Source organism: Polypterus senegalus, chromosome 12 (assembly GCF_016835505.1).
Source record: "Polypterus senegalus isolate Bchr_013 chromosome 12, ASM1683550v1, whole genome shotgun sequence".
NCBI classification, from domain to species: domain Eukaryota; kingdom Metazoa; phylum Chordata; class Cladistia; order Polypteriformes; family Polypteridae; genus Polypterus; species Polypterus senegalus.
The window spans coordinates 152,318,200-152,338,979 of NC_053165.1; the positions used below are offsets into that span (position 1 = coordinate 152,318,200).

The window sequence follows — 20,780 nt, forward strand, 5'->3', positions numbered from 1 at the left end:
GACTTGCCAAAAAGAAAAAAGTAGAGGACTAAAAATTCCTGATCTGTTTTAGGCTTTTGATCACTTGGATGTTATCCTTAGACAGGAAAAAAATCTGTGATGTAAGAATGACCTGACATTGCAGGGTTGAATCCCTAACAAGTCATGAAATTAAATAAGGTCTGCTATTGGCAAGGATTTTTTTCTAATCAAGCATGGAAATGAAGATTAGTCAATAAGAGACAAGTTATGATTATGGGGCCAGAGGAAATCAGGTCATGGTGGGCGATTTAGCCAGGAGTTCCCTAATCTCATTTATGTCTATTAGGTTTGTGTTTTATGATAACTTTGCTAATTATATTAATTTCTTTGTATCAAAGTATCTTTTATTTTGCTCCTTGTGTTTTGTGATTGGTCCCCCAAACAGCAGGACCACCTTCCCATCAACTTCAAGTTGACTGCCCTCAGCCATTGAAAGACTTAGGAAAACCCATAGTCCCTTGCGGTTCATTGAATGCGCCTGTGCTGGCGGTGCGTTCTCCTGTATTTGTTGTTCTCTTGATATTACTGGATTTTTGTGACCTTTTGCTCTGCCTTTTTGATTACACTTTAGAGTTTGTGTTGCGACTTTGTTCCACTTGCTGCCATCTACGCAAACACAACTGCGCAGTGGTCAGCGGCCGCTATCAGCAGCCTTCGAATGGTGACAGCGGTCACAGTATGCAGTAAGAGATGCTCAACCCCAGTGTAACACATTCTGCCAGCAGTGTAATGTAGCACTGCACGCCATTGGCTGTTTCTAACGCTATTATACCTAGCAGGGATATGCTATGTAATAGGTATGTGAATTCACATGGTGTAGAGGCTCATGGAACATAAACACAGTGACATTTGTCATTCATAAATATTTTATGTTGATTCACGCTCTTCAGCTCCCCAACACAACAGACACAGCCCCAAGTCCAGTAACACACACAAGACTTTACAGTATTTACAGGTGGGAAACACTTTCCCTTGGTTCCCTACCACCCATGCACAGTACACGGCACAGTGTAACACAATAATGCATTTAGCCTTCTCTCTGTCTTTTCCTCTCTCTTCCGCCTCCACTCTTCCCTCAAGCTTTGTCCTCTTCCTCCCAACTCTGACTCCTCAAATGGAGCGAGGCGGCTTCTTTTATAGTGCACCCAGAAGTGCCTCAGGTGTCCCGTGATCTCCTTCCAGGCGTACTTCCTGCAGAGGCCCCTGGCAGTGGCCACTGGCCCCCCAGCAGGGTTAAATTTCCATGCTCAAAACTCTTGGTACAGCAGCAAACCAGGGGTACTGCCCTCTGTCGTCCCAGGGAAGGTACTGCCCCATGCAAGCTCCTTCCTCCAGTTCTTCCCTTAAGAAGATTCCCGGCTGTCGATTACATTTTATGAAACCATTGCTTCATGTGCCTTTCAGAAAACTGAGTTTTTTGGAAAAAATATTCAGCCTTTGGTCAAAATAGAAAGAAAAAGAATAATTAGCCCTCAAAGAGTGAAAAAGGCAATGACCAGAGAGACATAAGGACACAAATGAAAGTTGCCAGCACACGTTCGGGGAGAAGGGTGTCACAAACAATACGAGTTGGCGGCGGAGCTCTAATCAAATCTTGCAGGTTAGCATTCAAGCATTGTTCTTGTGGACGCTAAGTTATTAAGTTCTGATTCAGTGTGTCCATATTTGTATCTGTTTTCATTAGGCCTGTTGTTGGAGTCGGGAGAGGAGACGGACAACACTTGACTGGGAGGAGTGGAAGAAAGAGGAAAGAGCAAAAGGGAGAGACTGTTGATATTACAACATTAGAACAATGTGGACAAGAACAGCTCAACGAACCTGCCCAGTTCTGTCCACTTGATTCCTCCAAAATAACTTCAAGTCCAGTTTGAAAGGTCCTTAAAGTTCTGCAGACATCGAGGGAAGAATGCCTATAGAAGGTACACGTTATTGTAAATAAAAGCACTGGATTTAGCAATTCTTTACATTTATATTGCGCTTTTCTCACTACTCAAAGCTCTTTCCATAGACAGTGGGGAGACACTTCAGCCACCACTAAAGTGTAGCACCCACCTGGATAATGTGATGGCCGCCATTTTTGTGCCTGGACGCTCACCCCAATTGAGCACAGGGACCTGTCAGAGAGAATTGTAGACAAGTGAGGAGTATCTCAACCTACTCTCAGTCCCAAGCTGCCTGCCTTCATGGGAGGCAACATTTGCAGGTCATTACAGTTTATCAGTTTTCTCCTTCATTGGAAGGAGCTGAGGGTCCAATAGGGAGGAGATGTGAGCAGCACATGGGATTCCCAAACCTCATCAGTGTTCAAACACACTTGTAATGCTTGGGAAACACCAACATTCAATGATTCAGATACTAGTATAGTACTACTACTACTACTACTACATATCCTAATAATAATAAATGATAATAATAATAATTCTTTCTATAGCACCTCTCTCACTACTCAAAGTACTTTACATAGTGATTCATGGTGGCTCCGAAATCTGTACTAACCCCTACTTTCTCTGCTGTTCTGATCTTCACCCCCACCATCTGATCAGGGCACCATGCTTTCCCTACATTAACGGGTTGAAGGCTAGAGGTCCACATGACCATCATCATCAAGTTCTTCCATATGAAGCCTGAAAACCATGAGGACTGATCGAGGTCATTTATGTTAGGTAGAATGCCTAGAGGTGGCTGGGTGGTCTCCTGGCCTTGGAACCCCTGCAGATTTTTTTCTCCAGCTGTCTGGAGTTTTTTTTTTGTTTTTTTCTGTCCTCCCTGGCCATCAGACCTTACTTTCACTTTGAGCTACATCATTTGTATGAAAATGTGCTATAGAAATAAATGTTGTTGTGAGTGGGGTGCCACTTCAACCACCACTAATGTGTATCAGCCAAATGGACGATGCGACAGCCACCATTTTGGCACCATGACGCTCACCACACATTAGTTGTTAGGTGGTGAAGGGGTAAGAGACAGATAGCCAGTTAGAGACAGGGGATGATTAGGGGTCCAGAATGAGTAGGCCATGGAGGGCAATTTAGACTGGAAATCGGAATACACCCTACTCTTTCTGCAGGATGCCCTGAAATCTTCAATGGACACAGAGAGTCAGGACCTCAGTTTTACATCTCATCCGGAGGCCGGCGCCATATTTATAGCACAGTGCCCCCGTCACTGCAAATGGGGCATTGGGATCCACATTCAGACCACAAAAGCGCGCCCGGCTGACCTCACCAACACCTCTTCTGGCAGCAGCCCAAGCTTTTCCTAGATGGTCTCCCATCCAAGTACTGGCCAGGCCTGACCATGCTTAGCGTCAGGTGGATGAGCTCTTCTGAATTGTGTTTGTGTGTAGTTGTGTTTGGAGTTTGGATTGCTTTTACACCTCCCAACAGGCCACAGTACTTTTTAGGCTGCTAATAAAAACAGATGACACCTCGTGTCCTCCACCCCCCCCACCCCTGCTCATTTTTTTTTTAGTAAATCATTTGCCATGATTCCAAGGGGTTGTCTAATAAAGCTGAGAGCAAATTGTCAGCGTGTGGAAAATTGCAACCTGTTTGCTTGCCGCTTTTATTCTCATAATTGGCAAAATTCTCCTTCGACAGCTTCATTTATATCGAGTTCCACTTGCACCATTGAAAATGTAAAGCGGGTGCCGGGTACGGCAGTGGCGACGGCGGCAGCGGCTCAGGTCTGATTGCCCCATATAACAACTCACAGTAACAAGCAATCTAATTATAAGCAGCAGCTTCATGGAGATATCTGGAATATTAGAAGCCATTGCCTGCTTTGATTTTTTTTCTTTTAATACACTGAGAAAAATAAAATAGGTAACAAGAAAATCTGTGCCTCATCATGACTTTTATTTTACATGTATTTATTTATTTTTTTTCCTTAACAGCAGTCGGTTCTTGTTAGATTTAAGGCTGGGTCGGGGGATTCAAATCCCTGGAGTTGGAGGAAATGGGCAGAGTCTGAATCACCGGCGCTCATTACCGAGCAGCGCCTCCAAACACCAAAACAACTCGAGCTTCGGGAGAAAGTGGAGTCAGCATCGCTCGCAGCCCGTTCAGGAAAGTGCAGCAAATCTACGCTGAGATCTGAGAGGCCGAGCACGTCGGAAAAAAGGAGCAGGCAGTCGCTTCCTTTTGTGTCCCACCGAGGGCCGTTTCAAAGTGAGTATTTTATTCATCTATAAAGGTGCTTGTCGGCGGGTTGGCGGGGGGATCATTCTGCAGATAAATGGCTCGGCTGTCAGGATTTTTGCATTGACATGATAATATAAGCTGCTGTTGGCATATTTTGTCTGTTTCTGAAAGTGGTGTGGAAAAAGGCACTATATCATCGGGGTGAAAGCAATGCTTTTTCATAGTTAGGTGCAATACAACCCCTCCAAAAAAGTTGCAAAGCTAGGACATCCTGCTTGCTGTTGATATAACTGGCATATACCATATCTATGTGATTGTCATTTTTTTTTATAATGCCCATCCAGAGGGCATCACCCAAACAGCTCATGTTTCCCATACTTTTTGTTCATTGCAAAAAAGGCAAACAAATGAAAATTACTGAGCTGAATAATTAATAAGGCAATGACCAGAGAGGCATAAAGACACAAATGAAAATTGCCAGCACATGTTCGGGGAGTAGGGTGGCAAAAACAATACGAGTTGGCGGTGGAGCTCTAATCAAATCCTGCAGGTTAGCATTCAGGCATTGTTCTTGTGGACGTAAAGTTATTAAGTTCTGATTCAGTGTGGCTATATTTGTATCCGGTTTCTTAGTCCTATTGACTTTTGGGCGTGAACGTTGGCAGTCTATCAATAGAGTCTAATTACAATGACCATCAGCTGCCTGAATAATTTATTGTACCCTTAAAGCTGATGTGTGCTGGAAAAAGGCGATCTGTGCAAAGCGTGGCATGGTAGTTTATCAACGGGAAAGCAACAGCAGCTTGCCAAGGTGTCACTGCTTAGCCGGGTAATAAAGATGTATCTTGACAATGAGCTGCATTCAGAAAGAGAACACTCGGATGCTGCCGGAAAGGAAGCGGCATAAAGGATCAAGAAAATAAAATCTAATCCAGACCTCTTGTGAAGGCTTGCGTGTTATTTATCTGTGCCTTACTAAAGCCTGCCTGCCGAGTTTCTGCTTCCCCTCTTGGTGCTTCGGGGTAACACCAGACAGCCCCATCTATACTTGCCTCCGCAAAGTCCATCCAGAGTCTGCGCTGGACTGATTTAACTTTAAATGGACGCCACTTCCTACTGACTCCATCCAGAGGCCGAAGCAGAGGAAACTTGAAATGAATGCAATCCCCCCGGCAGTACCCGGTGCAGTTTGGTCCTGCTGCTGACCTGTTTTGTGTATTTCTTTACCATTTTATTCATTGATACCTTTTGCATGTGTTAGATTGCTTCTAACTTGTATTTGTTATTATTAATTTCTGTTGATCTACTAGATCCGCTTACAGGTAATTCATTTTAAACTATTTCATATCTCTGGTCCTACAGATACTTTCAGCATTCCTCCTACCTCTTTTTTGTGGTGTCCATGTGTGTATCAACCTCCATTGCCCAGTGCTTCCCCTCTCCAACGTTTTCCTGTGATGCCTGCTTCTCACATTCTTCCATGTTGTGGCACCGTTCTCACCTCCTGTTCGCTTTTTGGCTACCACCAATAGGAGACAGACCCTCATTACACACTCTGAAAACATCATTTGTATTCATTTGCGAATACATTTGTGAATACTTCCCGTGTTTGAAGGCGACTCGGGTCGTTACCTCATTAGTATTTAGAGAACCAACATTGCTCGATAATTTGCGGCCCTCCTACGCCTGTCTTCGGTATCTTTGTTTGTCTCAACTTCTCTTGCCCAGCATTTCCTCTCCCTATCCTGAACCCTTATTGCCTGCTTCTAAGACTGTTATCATGTTGAGGCACCTTCCTCGTCTCCTGTCTGCTTTTTGGCTACCAACAATGAGAGGCAGACCCTTAGTGCCCACCGTGAAAACATCATTCATATTCTTGTGAATACTTCCTATGGTTGTTGCTTCATTAATATTTAGAAACCCAACATCGCTCAATAATTTGCGTTCCTCCAACGCCTTTTGTCAGTATCCTGTTTTGTCTCAACTTCTCTTGCTTGGCACTTTGCCTCTCGATCGTAAAACTTGTAAAGCCTGCTTCTCAGACTCTGTCATCTCGAGGCACCTTGGTTGCATCCTCAAAGTCCATCGAATGGCCATGCTGGCCTGATTTTACTTTGAAGAATTGTACCTGTCTGCTTTTTGGCTACTACTAGTGGGAGATGGGACCTTATTAGCCACTGTAAAAACATCATACCTATTCTTGCTAATTCTTCCCGTCTTTGAAGGGGACTCTGGGTGTTTCCTCGTATGTATTTATAGACCCAACAACACTTGGTAATTTGTGTTTTTCCTACCCCTTTCCTCAGTACAGTGGAACCTCGGGTCATGACCGTAATTCGTTCCAAAACTCTGGTCGCAACCCGATTTGGTTGTGACCCGAAGTAATTTCCCCCATAGGATTGTATGTAAATACAATTAATCTGTTGCAGACCGTACGAGCTGTGTGTAAATATATTGTGGTAAATTAAGGGTATGCTCGCACCCTTGCACCCTCAGACACCACGTCAGACACCAGGTAAAAGTCCAATAATGATATTTATTATAACAATAATGTGCACAAAGCACCCTCCAATCTCAAATACTCCAATAACAATAAATAATAACAAAACCTCCAATCTCTCAGACGCTTAGCCACCCTGCTTCCCAACTCAGCTCGCCGTCTGGGAGCTCCCACAGACCTTTTATACTCACTGACCCGGAACTGTTCCTAGCCAACAGTCCACAAGTCCTTATTCCTTCCGGGTCAGGGTAAATAGTACTTTTTTTTCAACCTGGAAGCCCGTCGCTCTTCCTATGACGAACTTCCAGGTCATAGGGCACAAAGAACTCTTCGGTCCTCCCTGCAGCTCCCTCTCGTGGCCCCCATGGCATCCAGCAGGGCGGTGCATAAAAACTCCATTGTCCGTGATGCCCTGCTGGTCTTCTGGGGACCTCCATGCTCCGGCTTGGGGGTATTGGCCGGGATAAACAGCCAGCCATCCTACACAATATATATATACTGTATTTAAAGATTTTTAAGCACAAAAATAGTTAATTACTGTATACCATAGAATGCACAGTGTAATAGTAAACTAAATGTAAAAACATTGAATAACACTGAGAAGACCTTGAACAGAGAAAACTAACATTGCAAGAATTCACGCTACAGTCTTACGAACCGCTCGCTGTAAACACTTTTTTTTAATGAGTTTTAAGCACAGCTGAAAAAATGAAAATTTGAAAAATCCTTAATTTATGTAAAAATTAACCATAAACAACCAAGAAAACTAACCTTGCATGAACGCACGTCTGACCGAGAACAATGTACAGGGAAAGACTGAACACGTGCGGAAATCATCGGTGCGTGCGAACCGGAAGGGAAACTGGCTTGTTCGTCACCCAAGTGTGTGGTCGTGAACAGATGCAAAAGTTTGGTAAACTTTTTGGTCGTAACCCGATTTGTACGTGTTCCGAGACTTTCGTGACCTGAGGTGCCACTGTATCCTTGTTTCTCTCAACCTCACTTAACCATCGCTTCTTCTCTTGGTTGCAAACTCATAAAGCCTGCTTCTCAGATTTTTTCATGTCGAGATGCTTTTCTTGCACCCTGTCTACTTGTTGGCTATCACCAATGGGAGATGGGCCCCCATTAACCACTGTGAAAACATTCATATTCTTGGTAATACTTCCTTGTCTTTGAAAGTGAAGCCCACATTAACTGTAGTGAAAGCATCATTCATATTCTTGCTAATACTTGCTAATACTTCCCATCTTTGAAAGTAACTTGGTTTGTTATCTCATTAGTATTTAGAGATCTAAAGTTGCTCGATTAATTTGTGTGCCTCCTAGGTATTTCCTTGGTATCCTCGTTTGTCTCATCTTCTCTTACCCAGAACCTCCTCTCTCGACTGTAAACTCGTAAAGCCTGCTTCTCTGACTCTCTCACATTAAGGTGCCTTTCTAGACTCGTGTCTGCTATTTGACTACCACCAATAGGAAACAAACCCCCATTAACCACAGTAAAAGCATCATTTGTATTCTTGTAAATACTTCACCCTTCCTTCTATGTTTTTTGTTGGTATCCTCGTCAGAGGTGGGTAGTAACAAGTTCCATTTACTTCGTTACATTTACTTGAGTAACTTTTTAAAAAAATTGTATTTCTACGAGTAGTTTTACTGCACCATACTTTTTACTTTTACTTGAGTGTAATTGCGAAGAAGAAATGCAACTCTTACTCCGCTACATTGGGCAACACTCGACTCGTTAGTTTTTTCCATTTACACATTATATACGCTATATTTTAGTTGGAGAGAAGTCGCCAGTGGATCTACTGCATGACTGTTTCACCAATCAGACGTAGCAACAATGACTCCGTTTCATCAATCAGACGTAGCAACAACAATCACATGACTCCATTTCACTAATCAGACGTAGCCATGCAGTCACATGACCACACAAAAACTTCCTGTGTCTGCAGCCTGTGAGAGACTTTTTAGTCATGTGGGGCTCCTGTTCACTGCAGGAACCTTGAGAGCCAACTCCTGCTGAAGCTTAAACATCACTTCACTGAGTGAAGAACAAGCAGGTTTTAACCAAACAGACACAGACAGTCAAGGTAAAGTGAGACTTCTTGTACGTGCCCAAGCGGCCTTGTTCTGAGGTTATTTTCTATCAGCTGTGCTATTTGGAGGGCGAGTGAATATGCAGTATTATACCGTCAGTGTACAGTGTATCTTGTCACTGTACGTAGTCTGCACTGTTCAAACATACGTGTTACCTACTGTAAGTATCGGCTTCAAAAGCGTTGTTGGGAAAAACTGAGATTTGGAAGTTTGTGTTTTTTGTGCATCTTTATTTTGTAATGATGTTATTTATTTTTACTTATTTTTTATTTTGTTATTTGGAAATAACAGAATTTGCACATTATTTTATATTTTTATCTGTCTAATTACATTTCTAAACAATACATCATTTATTATGATCAAACAGTTACTCAGTACTTGAGTAGTCTTTTCACCAAATAGTTTTTTACTCTTACTTGAGTAATTTTTTGGATGACTACTTTTTACTTCTACTTGAGTAATATTATTTTGAAGTAATTACTTAAGTACAATTTTTGGCTACTCTACCCGCCTCTGATCCTCGTGTGTCACAACATCTCTTGCCCAGCACTTCCTCTGTCGATCACATTCCTGTGAAGCCTTCTCCTAAGACTCATATCAAGGTGCCTTGCTTGCATCTACTTTTAGACTGCCACCAATAGGGGACAAGCCCCCATTACCACAGTGAAAACATCATTCACATGCTTGCAAATACATCCCATCTTTGAAAGTGAGAATCAGCCTTCCTCCAACAGTTTTCTTAAGTATCCTCATGTGTCTTAACCTCTGTCGCCTGGTGCTTCCTTTCTCGATCGCATTCCTGTGAAATCTTCTTGCTTTTTGGCTACCACCATCGGGAGATGAGCCCACAATTAAAGCATCACTTGCATTTTTGTGAATACTTCATATCTTTGAAGGTGACTTTGGTTATGCCTCCTTAATACTTGGACCTAATGTCATTCAGTAATTTGCATTTGTCCTGCACCTTTCCTTTGTATCCTCGTTTGTCTCAACCTCTCTTTCCCCGGTGCTGCTTCTTTCGATTTTAATCCTGTAAAGCCCGCTTCTCACATTCTATCATCTTGAGGCATCTTGCTAGCCTCCTGTCTGCATTTTGACTACCACCAATGGTAGATGGGCCCTCAACATCCGCTGTGAAAACATCAATTTTATTTTTGCAAATACTTCCCGTCTTTGAAGGCAACTAAGGTTGTTGCCTTGTTAATATTTAGTAAGTTGCGTTCCTTCTGTGCCTTTCCTTGGTAAACCTGTTTGTCTCAGCCTCTCTTGCCCAGCACTTCCAGTCTTTCTGGGATTCCAATCCCCACGTGGCATCTCTCACAATCGACGAATGGAGAGATAGATAGATTATACTTTTTGTCCTCAAAGGGAAATTAAAATTTTAGAAAGCTCCAGTAAATAAATATAATAATAATAACAAACTACAACCCAAAAACAAACAAATGAATTCTGCCTTGATTAACAGACAGATGCTGCTGTCAATATCGGTCTTGTAGGAGGTAGTAAGATGGTGAAACTTTCTCAGATTGTATCCCAGGTTTATATTAAGTCATTAATATTTGGAAAGTGCAGATTCAGCAATAGGTCACAAAATACACAAAATTATTTCCATTTATTAATTGATGACAAACCAGCAAATCATAAACCTGTGAATTGTAAACCTCCAAATTATAAACCCGTGAATCACAATGGTGGACCTGTCATATTTTCTTGTCATTGCCTCAACTTTACTTACAGATAGTGCTCTAGTACTTACCACTTACTCCAGTATAAAGAAATAAAAATTGTCACTTCTCTGTGGGCTTGTTATAGTTTGCTGTTAAAACTAGCTCGCTCATCTTTTACCCAGAAGCCCTCATGGTAACCACTGAAGCTGCCCAATGACACAGTACTCCTGGGGCTGCTGGGATTTGCAGTCCATTTTAGTAACGCTGCTATTGTGTCATCTGCAGTTTTCCTCAGTAGGTCACAAAACTAGCAAAATAATTTCCATTTAATTATTAATGACAAACTCGCAACTAGGCTGATCTGTGAACTACAAACCAGCAAATCGTAAGGGCCGACTTGTTTGAATTTTATTTGTTCCGTTTTTATTACAAAATTCATTACTGTATTGCATGTGTGTTTGTTTGCTTGTTTTTTTTTTTTGGTTTTTTGATTTCAGTATCTGTTTATTTTTAGCCTGTTTATTGATCACGTTGCAGTGTTACTCTGTATTGAACTAATTAGGTTTATCATGTTGTCAGAGTACATAGTTTTCTTCTTTCTTTCTTTCTTTCTTTCTTATTACAAATCCAGCACTGAATCAAGGCCTCTGTGTTAATCTGTGGAGAGCCGGCCCCCCCGCCACCGCCATTCAATGAATTATAAATGTTCACAAGGTGTTTGTGCTCCACAGTCTGTCAAATCTTAGAGGCACACGACACACGTTTTATTTCTTTGAATTCCAAGGAAGAACAGGAATTGCATATCATATAAACCAGAGATCAATACATCATTTCATGCTCGCCAAAAAGAAAGCTGACAGACCTGGCCAATAGCATGGAGGTGTGTAAAGTCTCTTAGGGAGCACCAGTGTGACTCTACAGCCATCCTTTTGGTCCTTGCTGAGCCCACATTATCTGTTGTTTGGTTTCGTTTGTACCATCTTGATTCATTTTTCTTGTACCAAGAAGTGACCCACCCACCACAAATCTTTTAAACTCTTAGTAATAATTCCCAATACATACCATAGTAGAATGTACTGTATGCCAGTAAAAAATGGGTTCATTATTATCAATTACCTGAAATAAAAAAAGAAAACAAAAAAAAAAGTTTGAGGGTGAGCACATACTGTATATACTTAAGTCTTGTATGTGTATGTATATACTAGCTGTGCAAGCCCGTGATCCTAGAAACTATTGAAATTGTCAGGAAAAACAACTCCACCTCTCACTTCCGGGCCTGACAGACACACCCATTTCCATGTGTAGACGTTTATATATAAGATATATATATATATATATTGTGAGATATGGCCGGCCATTCATCCCGGCCAATACCCCCAGGCCGCCATATGGAGCCCTCCCTGCAGCATGGAGATGCCCTGAATTCCAGCAGGGCCTCATGGACATTGGAGTTTTAATGCACAACCCTGCTGGATACCATGGGGGCTGCTAGAGGTCGCTGCAGGGAGGCCCAGAGACTGCTATTTGCCTTATAACCCAGAAGTATGTCTTAGTCACAGCGACAGAGGAAATGACGTACTTCCGGGATGAAGAAAAGGAGTTTTCACCGGACCTGGAAGTGTTAAGAATCACATGGACTGAGGGATCAGAAACACTTCCCGGTCAAGCACTTTAAAAGGACTGTGGGAAATCCCAGCAGTGAGTTGAGTCGGGTGGCAGGGGACAACGCGTCTGGGAGAGTGGAGGATTATTGTGGAATGATTATTATGGTGTTATTAGTGCATGCGTATTGTGGAGTGGAGGGTGCTTTGTGCACATTGTTATTGTCTGAAAATAAATATTTGGACTTTTATCTGGTGTCTGACGTCTGGTCTGAGGGTTCATGGGGACGACAGCACCCCCTATCTGTCACTATATATATATATATATATATATATATATATATATATATAGTATACACATACCTGAATGACTGAAAAGAAAGAAAATTTTAAAAGAAAGTAAAACAGTGGGACATGTACAAACACATGGCCGTTGGTATAAAGAGGTCCCCTTAGCATTTCTCAACACATTTCTGCTGAATACTTTAATTTATCTAAAAGTCCTCCATGTTAGTGTGTCACAGGGAAGGATGTGCAGCGTCTTTCATAATGGCACTCAGTTTTATTTTAATTCTCTCCTTCGCTATGACCTAATGGAGGTCCAGAGTGCGTCCAATAACTGAGCCAGTCCTTTTAATTAGGGTATTGATTTGGTGGGTTTCTCTTGAAGTGATGTTACCAGTCCAGCACACCACACTGGCCATCACACTTGTCACATGTTACTTCCCACATTAAAGGAATGCAGTCTCCTAAGAATGAAGAGCTACTCTGCCCTTAATTCTCTAGTTCTTCTGTGTTATTAGACCAATCCAGTCTGTCATTGATGTGGACCCCCAAGTACTTGTAGACTACTACATCCACTCCCTGAATAGTGCCCAGACCTAGAAGCTGTTTGGTGTGATTGATTTTGTCAGCACTCTTCCTTGATGCCATCCATTTATTTCTTCCTTGCTTTTTGTCCTTCTCTTTTCTGCTGCTCTGCCCATTTTCCTACACTTCTCTCTGCACAGGCCCAAACTATCACAGCCTTGATTCCTAAATTTTATCCCCAATATTTTACACCAATTTTATACCTAATATTGCTTCAGTGTTTGATGCATCTTCACGGTTGCCATTGCCATAATTGGCAAAATAGGCATTGTGCTACCAGAACAACAACACCACAAATGTCAGCATATGACAGAAAGGTTTTACTTTTTTCCACTATACACATTCATTTAAACATAAAATGGCAGGTAGACACGTCTATAACTATATTGTGTTCCAGTTACCTTGGAAGTTGGATGTCGGAGCTGGGAATAACATTACACCCAAGTTGATTGCTTTCTAGTAAATCATTTAGATCAGAAATATATGACACTTCCAGGAAAATGTTTGTTGTACTTCCTATTTTGGACTAAATACCAATTGATAATAATGCAACCCAGTCACAGGGGATGTACAAACCAGTGTGTTTCTTCATGCCGGTCCCAAGCCCAGATAAATTGGGAGGCTTACATCAGGAAGGGCATCCGGTGTAAAATTTTGCCAAATCAATATGCGGAAAACAATTCAAATTTCCATACTGGATCAGTCCAGCCCCGGGTTAACAATGACCACCACCAGTACTGTTAGCCAACAGGGGTGCTGGCGAAAATTGGGCTACTGTTAACCGAAGAAAAGGGGGTAAACTTGTCCAGAGGCAGGAGGAGAGGAGGAAAGTAAAGAGAGTGGAACTGAGGGTAGGAACTTTGAATGTCGGCAGTATGACTGGTAAGGGGGAGAGAGTTAGCAAATATGATGGAGAGAAGGAAGAGCAGAGACTTAATGGAAGGGAAGTAAGGCCAGGTGGATCAGAGATGGATTCAAATTGTTCTAACATGGTGTAGATAGGAGGAGAAATGGAGCAGGAGTTATTCTGAAGGAACAGTATGTCAAGAGTGTTTTGGAGGTGAAAAGAATGTCAGGCAGAGTAATGATTATGAAGCTGGAAATTGGAGGTGTGACGATGAATGTTAGTTCATATGCCCCGCAGTTGGGTGTGCAATGGGTGAGAAAGAAGATTTTTGGAGTGAGGAAAGTGTACCCAAGGGACAGAAAGTGGTGATTGGAGCGGATTTCAATGGGCATGTTGGTGAAGGGAACAGTGGAGACGAGGAGGTGATGGGTAGGTATGGTGTCAAGGAGAGGAATGAAGAAGGTCAGAGGATAGTGGATTTTGCCAAAAGGATGGACATGGCTGTGGTGAATACGTATTTTAAGAATAGGGAGGAAAACAGGGTGACGTACAAGCGTGGAGGAACATGCACACATGTAGATTTCATCCTATGCAGAGGAGTTGATCTGAAGTAGATTAAAGTCTGCAAAGTGGTGGCTGGGGAAAGTGTAGTTAAGCAGCTCAAGAAGAGGAAGAGAGTGAGGGCAGAGCCAAGGATCAAATGGTGGAAGTTGAAAAAGGAAGACTGCAAGGTTGAGTTTAGGGAGGAGGTGAGACAGGTACTGGGTGGCAGTGAAGAGTTACCAGACAGCTGGGAAACTACAACAGATGTAGTAAGGGTGACAACAAGAAGGGTGCTTGGTGTGACATCTGGGAAGAGGAAGGAGGAAAAGGAAACCTGGTGGTGGAATGAGGAAATACAGGAGAGTATACAGAGGAAGAGGATGGCAAAGAAGAAGTGGGATAGTCCGAGAGATGCAGAAAGTAGACAAGAGTACAAGGAGATAAGGCGCAAGGTGAAGAGAGAGGTGACGAAGGCTAAAGAAAAAGGTGTATGATGAGTTGTATGAGAGGTTGGACACTAAGGAGGGAGAAAAGGACCTGTGGGCTAGACAGAGGGACCGAGCTGGGAAAGATGTGCAGCAGGTTAGGGTGATAAAGATGGAAACCTATTCACAAGCGAGGAGAGTGTGTTGAGCAGATGGAAAGAGTACTTTGAGGGGCTGATGAATGAAGAGAATGAGAGAGAGAAGAGGTTGGATGATGTGGAGATAGTGAATCAGGACGTGCAATGGATTAGCAAGGAGGGAGTAAGGACAGCTATGAAGAGTATGAAAAATGGAAAGGCTGTTGGTCCAGATGACATACCTATGGAAGCATGAAGGTGTTTAGGAGCGATGGCAGTGGAGTTTTTAACCAGATTGCTTAATGGAATCTTGGAAAGTGAGAGGATGCTTGAGGAGTGGAGAAGAAGTGTACTGGTGCCGATATTTAAGAATAAGGGGGATGTGCAGGACTGCAGTAACAACAAGGGGATAAAATTGATGAGCCACAGCATGAAGCTATGGGAAAAAGTAGTGGAAGCTCAGTTAAGAAGTGAGGTGATGATCAGTGAACAGCAGTGTGGTTTCATTCCAAGAAAGAGCACCACAGATGGAATGTTTGCTCTGAGGATGTTGATGAAGAAGTTTAGAGAAGGCCACAAGGAGTTGCATTGCATCTTTGTGGACCTGGAGAAAGCATATGACAGGGTGGTGCCTCGAGGGGAGCTGTGGTATTGTATGAGGAAGTCATAAGTGGCAGAGAAGTACGTAAGAGATGTACAGGATATGTACGAGGGAAGTGTGACAGTGGTGAGGTCTGTGGTAGGAGTGACGGAGGTGGGATTAAATCAGGGATCGGCTATGAGCACTTTCTTATTTGCAATGATGATGGCCAGGTTGACAGATGAGATTAGACAGGAGTCCCCATGGACTATGATGTTTGCTAATGACATTGTGATCTGTAGCAATAGTAGAAAGCAGGTCAAAGAGACCCTGGAGAGGTGGAGATATGCTCTAGAGAGGAGAGGAATGAAGGTCAGTAGGAACAAGACAGAATACAGAATGTGAATGAGAGGGAGGTCAGTGGAATGGTGAGGATGAGGGAGTAGAGTTGGTGAAGGTTGATGAGTTTAAATACTTGGGATCAACAGTACAGAGTAATGGGGATTGTGGAAGAGAAGTGAAGAAGAGAGTGCAGGCAGGGTGGAGTGGGTGGAGAAGAGTGTCAGGAGTGATTTGTGACAGACTGATATCAGCAAGAGTGAAAGGGAAGGTCTACAGGAGCTGGTAGTGAGACCAGCTATGTTATATGGGTTGGAGATGGTGGCACTGACCAGAAAGCAGGAGACAGAGCTGGAGGTGGCAGAGTTAAAGATGCTAAGATTTGCAATGGGTGTGACGAGGATGGATAGGATTAGAAATGAGGACATTAGAGGGTCAGCTCAGGTTGGATGGTTGGGAGACAAAGTCAGAGAGGTGAGATTGCATTGGTTTGGACATGTGCTGAGGAGAGATGCTGGATATATTGGGAGAAAGATGCTAAGGATAGAGCTGCCTGGGTATAGGAAAAGAGGAAGGCCTAAGCGAAGGTTTATGGATGTGGTGAGAGAGGACATGCAGGTGATGGTTGTGACAGAACAAGATTCAGAGGACAGAAATATATGGAAGAAGATGATCCACTGTGGCAACCCCTAATGGGAGCAGCCGAAAGAAGAAGACCAGTTTATAATAATGCATTACACTGTATATTGTGCATCTAATCTCAGTAGCAGCACGTCCACATGCACATCAGAATGGGTCATCCACCTAAAGCTAAGCATCTTCGGGCCTGGCCAGTACTTGGATGGGGGACCATCTAGGAAAAGCTTGGGTTGATGCTGAAAGAGATGTTGGTGAGGCCAGCAGGGGGTGCTTAACCTCTGGTCTGAACGTGGAGCCCAATGCCCTAGTGCAGTGATGGGAGACGCAATACAGTAAAGATGGCACTGTTGCTCAGGTGAGGTGTAACACTGAACTCCGGACTTTCTGTGGTCATAAAAGACCGCTGGGCATCCTTTGTAAAGAGTAGGGTGTATCCTGCTGTCTTGGCTGAAAGTGCCCACCATGGGCTAGTCGTTCTGGCCCCCTAATCATCCCTGTCCCTAATTGTCTTACTCACCCCTTCACCACCTAAAGGGGGTAGTGTACTAGTGCAAAAATTGGCTGCTGTCACATCAACCAGGTGAGTGCTACACATTTGTGATGGTTGAAGTGGCCCCCACTTACTGTGTAAAGCACTGAGCAGTTAGAAAAAAGCACGATATATAAATGGAAAGAATTATTATTGTTATTATGAGTAATTTAATGAAACACAAATAGACAGAAGAGCTTAACAGTATAACCCTACAGCTTTCACTAAAGTTTGTGATGCATGCCAAATTTTGGACCGATATCATAATCTGACGTTGGACAAACTTGGACTTCACAGACCAGCCCTGAGTTTCCGTTTAGGAATTCTGAATAAAACTTCTGACAAAGATCTTGGAAATTCTGACTTCCCAGTTCAAATGGGACACATTATTAGTTCTTCTAACAAATAAACCTTTTTTGTCGGAACTGGATGTTTTTTTCTCCCTTGGATTCATTTTGCTTACATGATTGAGTGAGTTGTGTTTTGTCGTGATTTTTTGTTCTCAAATCAAGAAAGAAAAAAGAAAACAAACAAACCTTTCTGTGTTAAGGTGTAACGACGACGACGGAGAACCAACACATGGAAAACAAACATACGTATAACCGTGAATCAGGCCAAACAACAATAATGGCGTTACATCCTTGTGGAGGACAATGGCATTACATCATAGTGGAGCTTCTTGTTACAAAGATATACTGAAATGGATACGCCTGACACTCAGTGAAGATTCTCGCACTTAGATGTTCACCCCCTGTCTCAAATCAGATGCTCAATTTCTTCCTGTTCGTCTCTTCTTGTACTCTTTGTACTGCGGCTAATGCAATCAGTATGAAGAATGGATACATCTAGGCTGAGCTGAGTGCCTACCTTAAGCTCTTTCTTAGCTAGTGGTGGCCAAAACAACGACCCATAATTACATCACTCCTCTGTAATGCCTTGAAGCGAACTACTTTCTCAGATCTCCCTCAAAAACCTTCCATTAAGGAACCGGCACACTGTTTGATTAGCGGATAATCAGATTCTTGTTTGTGAGCGTGGGGGTGATTGGTTTGATTAAAACACTTATTGCGCTTGGTAATTACAGAGAATGCCCACCAATGGCATTTTAATCAACTGGGGGAAAGAAAAAAACCACGAAGCAAATGCAAGGCAGACCTATAATTGAAAAATGGTCCATTAGCACGTTATTCTGCGGGAGTCCTTGACGACTTCATAAGCGCCTACAAATTGTCGATGAAATGATGAGAAGTGAACGTTCGCCAGCCACGCATATAACGCCACTTGCTCATGTCAAGGAGTTTTAAGATGAATTCATTAGAGACATTGACAAATTATTTACAAAAGCGTGCAGCAAAATCCCGAATGGTGTCATGGACTTGTTATTTACAAGGAATGCATTTTTTGCAAAGGGTGGAAACGCGTATTTGCATAAGAAAAGCTGGGGTGCCGGCGTGAATTTTAATCAGGTGGGGACTTGTATAGGATTCTTAGAATGCTAATCAGACGGAGTTTTCATCCGTCCAGCCAGTAACTGAACCCACATCATCTAACTCAAGGGGGGAGCCTCTTCTGAAGCCAAACCTGGAGAGGATGCCACTCTATTCACATACACACATGCACCTGTCACTCATATTGGAACAGTTTAGATGTTTGGGTGCAACCTGTTCTGCAAGTTCTTGAGATCTGAGAGGAAAACTGGAATACCTGGGGGAAAACAAAGCATACAGTACCCTCCATAATGATTGGGACAAAGATACATTTCCTTGATTTCTCCATGCAGAAATTGCAGCACTCTTTATCTGTAGTCCCCTCATACACAGCAATGGTATGGATAAGTCAAAACATTTGCACCTGGGATGGGTAAGTAGGCAATGGTAAGAGGAAGTCAATAATTATCTGCACACTGTTTCTAAACTTTATTAAAATTACAGTAGAGGACGTACAGACACATTATTTTTCAACCTTGTCCTCTTATTTTACAATGCACTTGGTCCCATGACTTTATTTTCTCAGAAAAAAGCATTTTTGGTTGGTGTGTCAGCCATGCAAGCACCGCTTTTTTCATGTTAGTCCAACGGTTAACCCCAAGTGTCTCTCGGGTTAAATTCTTTAGAAGAGATAATACAGTGTTAAGCATGAATAACGTTAGGGAGAGTATTCTGCCTCCATCTTGTAGATGAAATACTGCAAAAATATCATACCTTTTTTTTTTTTTTTTGACTCCGATTTCTGGTTCTCTTTGACGCTTGATCATTTTGACTTTATGTTTAGCCCTTTTGCCCGTTCTCTGACTACGACTCTTCTGGTCTTTTTTCTTTTAGTACCTTTTGTGAGATCGTACAATGAGTATGCATCATGCGATAGTGATGACAATGTGAACTGATCATCAGACACTGATGCGAATAGTGAAACTGATGTATGTAGGCACTGTAGGACCGAACTGCAATGATGTGCCTTGTCAATTTAGTTCCCTGAAGTAACCTGAAAATTGCTCTGGGTGCTGTGCAATGGCTGATCCTGCACTCTGAGCCCTAAAAGTGATGCGAAAAGACAATTTCCCTTCGGGGATCAATAAAATATATAACAAAAAAATACCAAAAAGTAACTTTATGGCAAAAAGGCAAACATGAATGAAATCAAATGTAACGACAAGAAAGATATTTGCCCCCCTAAGCCCTGTTCACAAATCACAATGCAGCAACAGTCATTCATGTCAGGGTAAGTGTGGAAATCATTAAGCTGTGCGCTGTGGTAGCCCACTGTAACACAACGGGTGTGTTAATTGCCCGTATTCTAAAAATATTAAAAGAAAAGTATGCGAAGAAACCCACGTCTGCTGTGCCGAATGCGACATCGTGCTGGGCATTGGTGACTGTGTCAAAAGAAACCACACAAAAGACGTGCACTAAATCTGCATCAGCGCAGCCATGGACACTCGACATACAAAGGCCAATCAAAAAGTAAAGGCAATGTAAAATTCTATCCGCAACGGACAGAAGCTGATGCAGTACGACACGTCCATCCATCCGCTATCCAATCTACTATATCCTAACACAGGGTCACGGGTGTCTGCTGGAGACAATCCCAGCCAACTCAAGGCGCAAGGCAGGAAACAAACCCCGGGCAAGGTGCCAGCCCACCACAGGCAATATGATACATTCCCAGTGAATTATGGGTAGTTTAAACATGCGCTGTGTAGCGCTCTGCTGTTAGTCTAGTTCAAGCCACAGTGACGTGAACATGGACGCTCCGCTGTGGGATTGCACAACTCACCATAGTGGCATTTCTTTAGGCAGAGGGAGTGAAACCTGCTGAAATTCACCATAGTTTGATTTCATTATATTGGCGATTCTAAATTGTCTCTTGTGTGTGGGTCTGTGTGTGTGTGCCCTGCGGTGGGCTGGCGCCCTGCTCGGGGTTTGTTTCCTGCTTTGCGCCCTGTGTTGGCTGGGATTGGCTCCAGAAGGCCCCTGTGACCCTGTAGTTAGGATATAGCGAGTTGGATAATGGATGGATTAATGATATACACACTCACCGGCCACTTTGTTAGGTATACCTTGCTAGTACCGGGTTGGACCCCCTTTTGTCTTCAGAAATGTCGTAATTCTTTGTAGTACAGATTCAACATGGTGCTGGAAACATTCCATTCAATGATTTTGGTCCATAATGCCATGACAGCATCACACAGTTGCTGCAGATTTGTCGGCTGAACATCCATGCAAATCTCTCTTCCACCACATCCAAAGGTGCTCCACTGGATTGAGATCTGGTGACTGTGGTGGCCATTTGAGTACAATGAACTCATTATCATGTTCAAGACACCAGTTCAAGATAATAT

General features: G+C 42.8%; 1 protein-coding gene across 6 annotated transcripts in view; it reads left to right on the forward strand.

Moving 5' to 3' along the window:
* Nucleotides 1-3,940: 3,940 nt before the first annotated feature.
* Nucleotides 3,941-20,780, forward strand: part of sema6dl (sema domain, transmembrane domain (TM), and cytoplasmic domain, (semaphorin) 6D, like) — a 476,052-nt gene continuing 459,212 nt past the window's right edge. For 4 of the 6 annotated variants that reach the window (XM_039770332.1, XM_039770338.1, XM_039770333.1 and 1 more), the window contains exon 1: nucleotides 3,941-4,190. The gene's annotated coding sequence lies outside the window, so the exon portion shown is untranslated. The remainder of the gene's footprint in view (nucleotides 4,191-20,780) is intronic. The other 2 variants (XM_039770337.1, XM_039770339.1) reach the window with 2 other exon arrangements.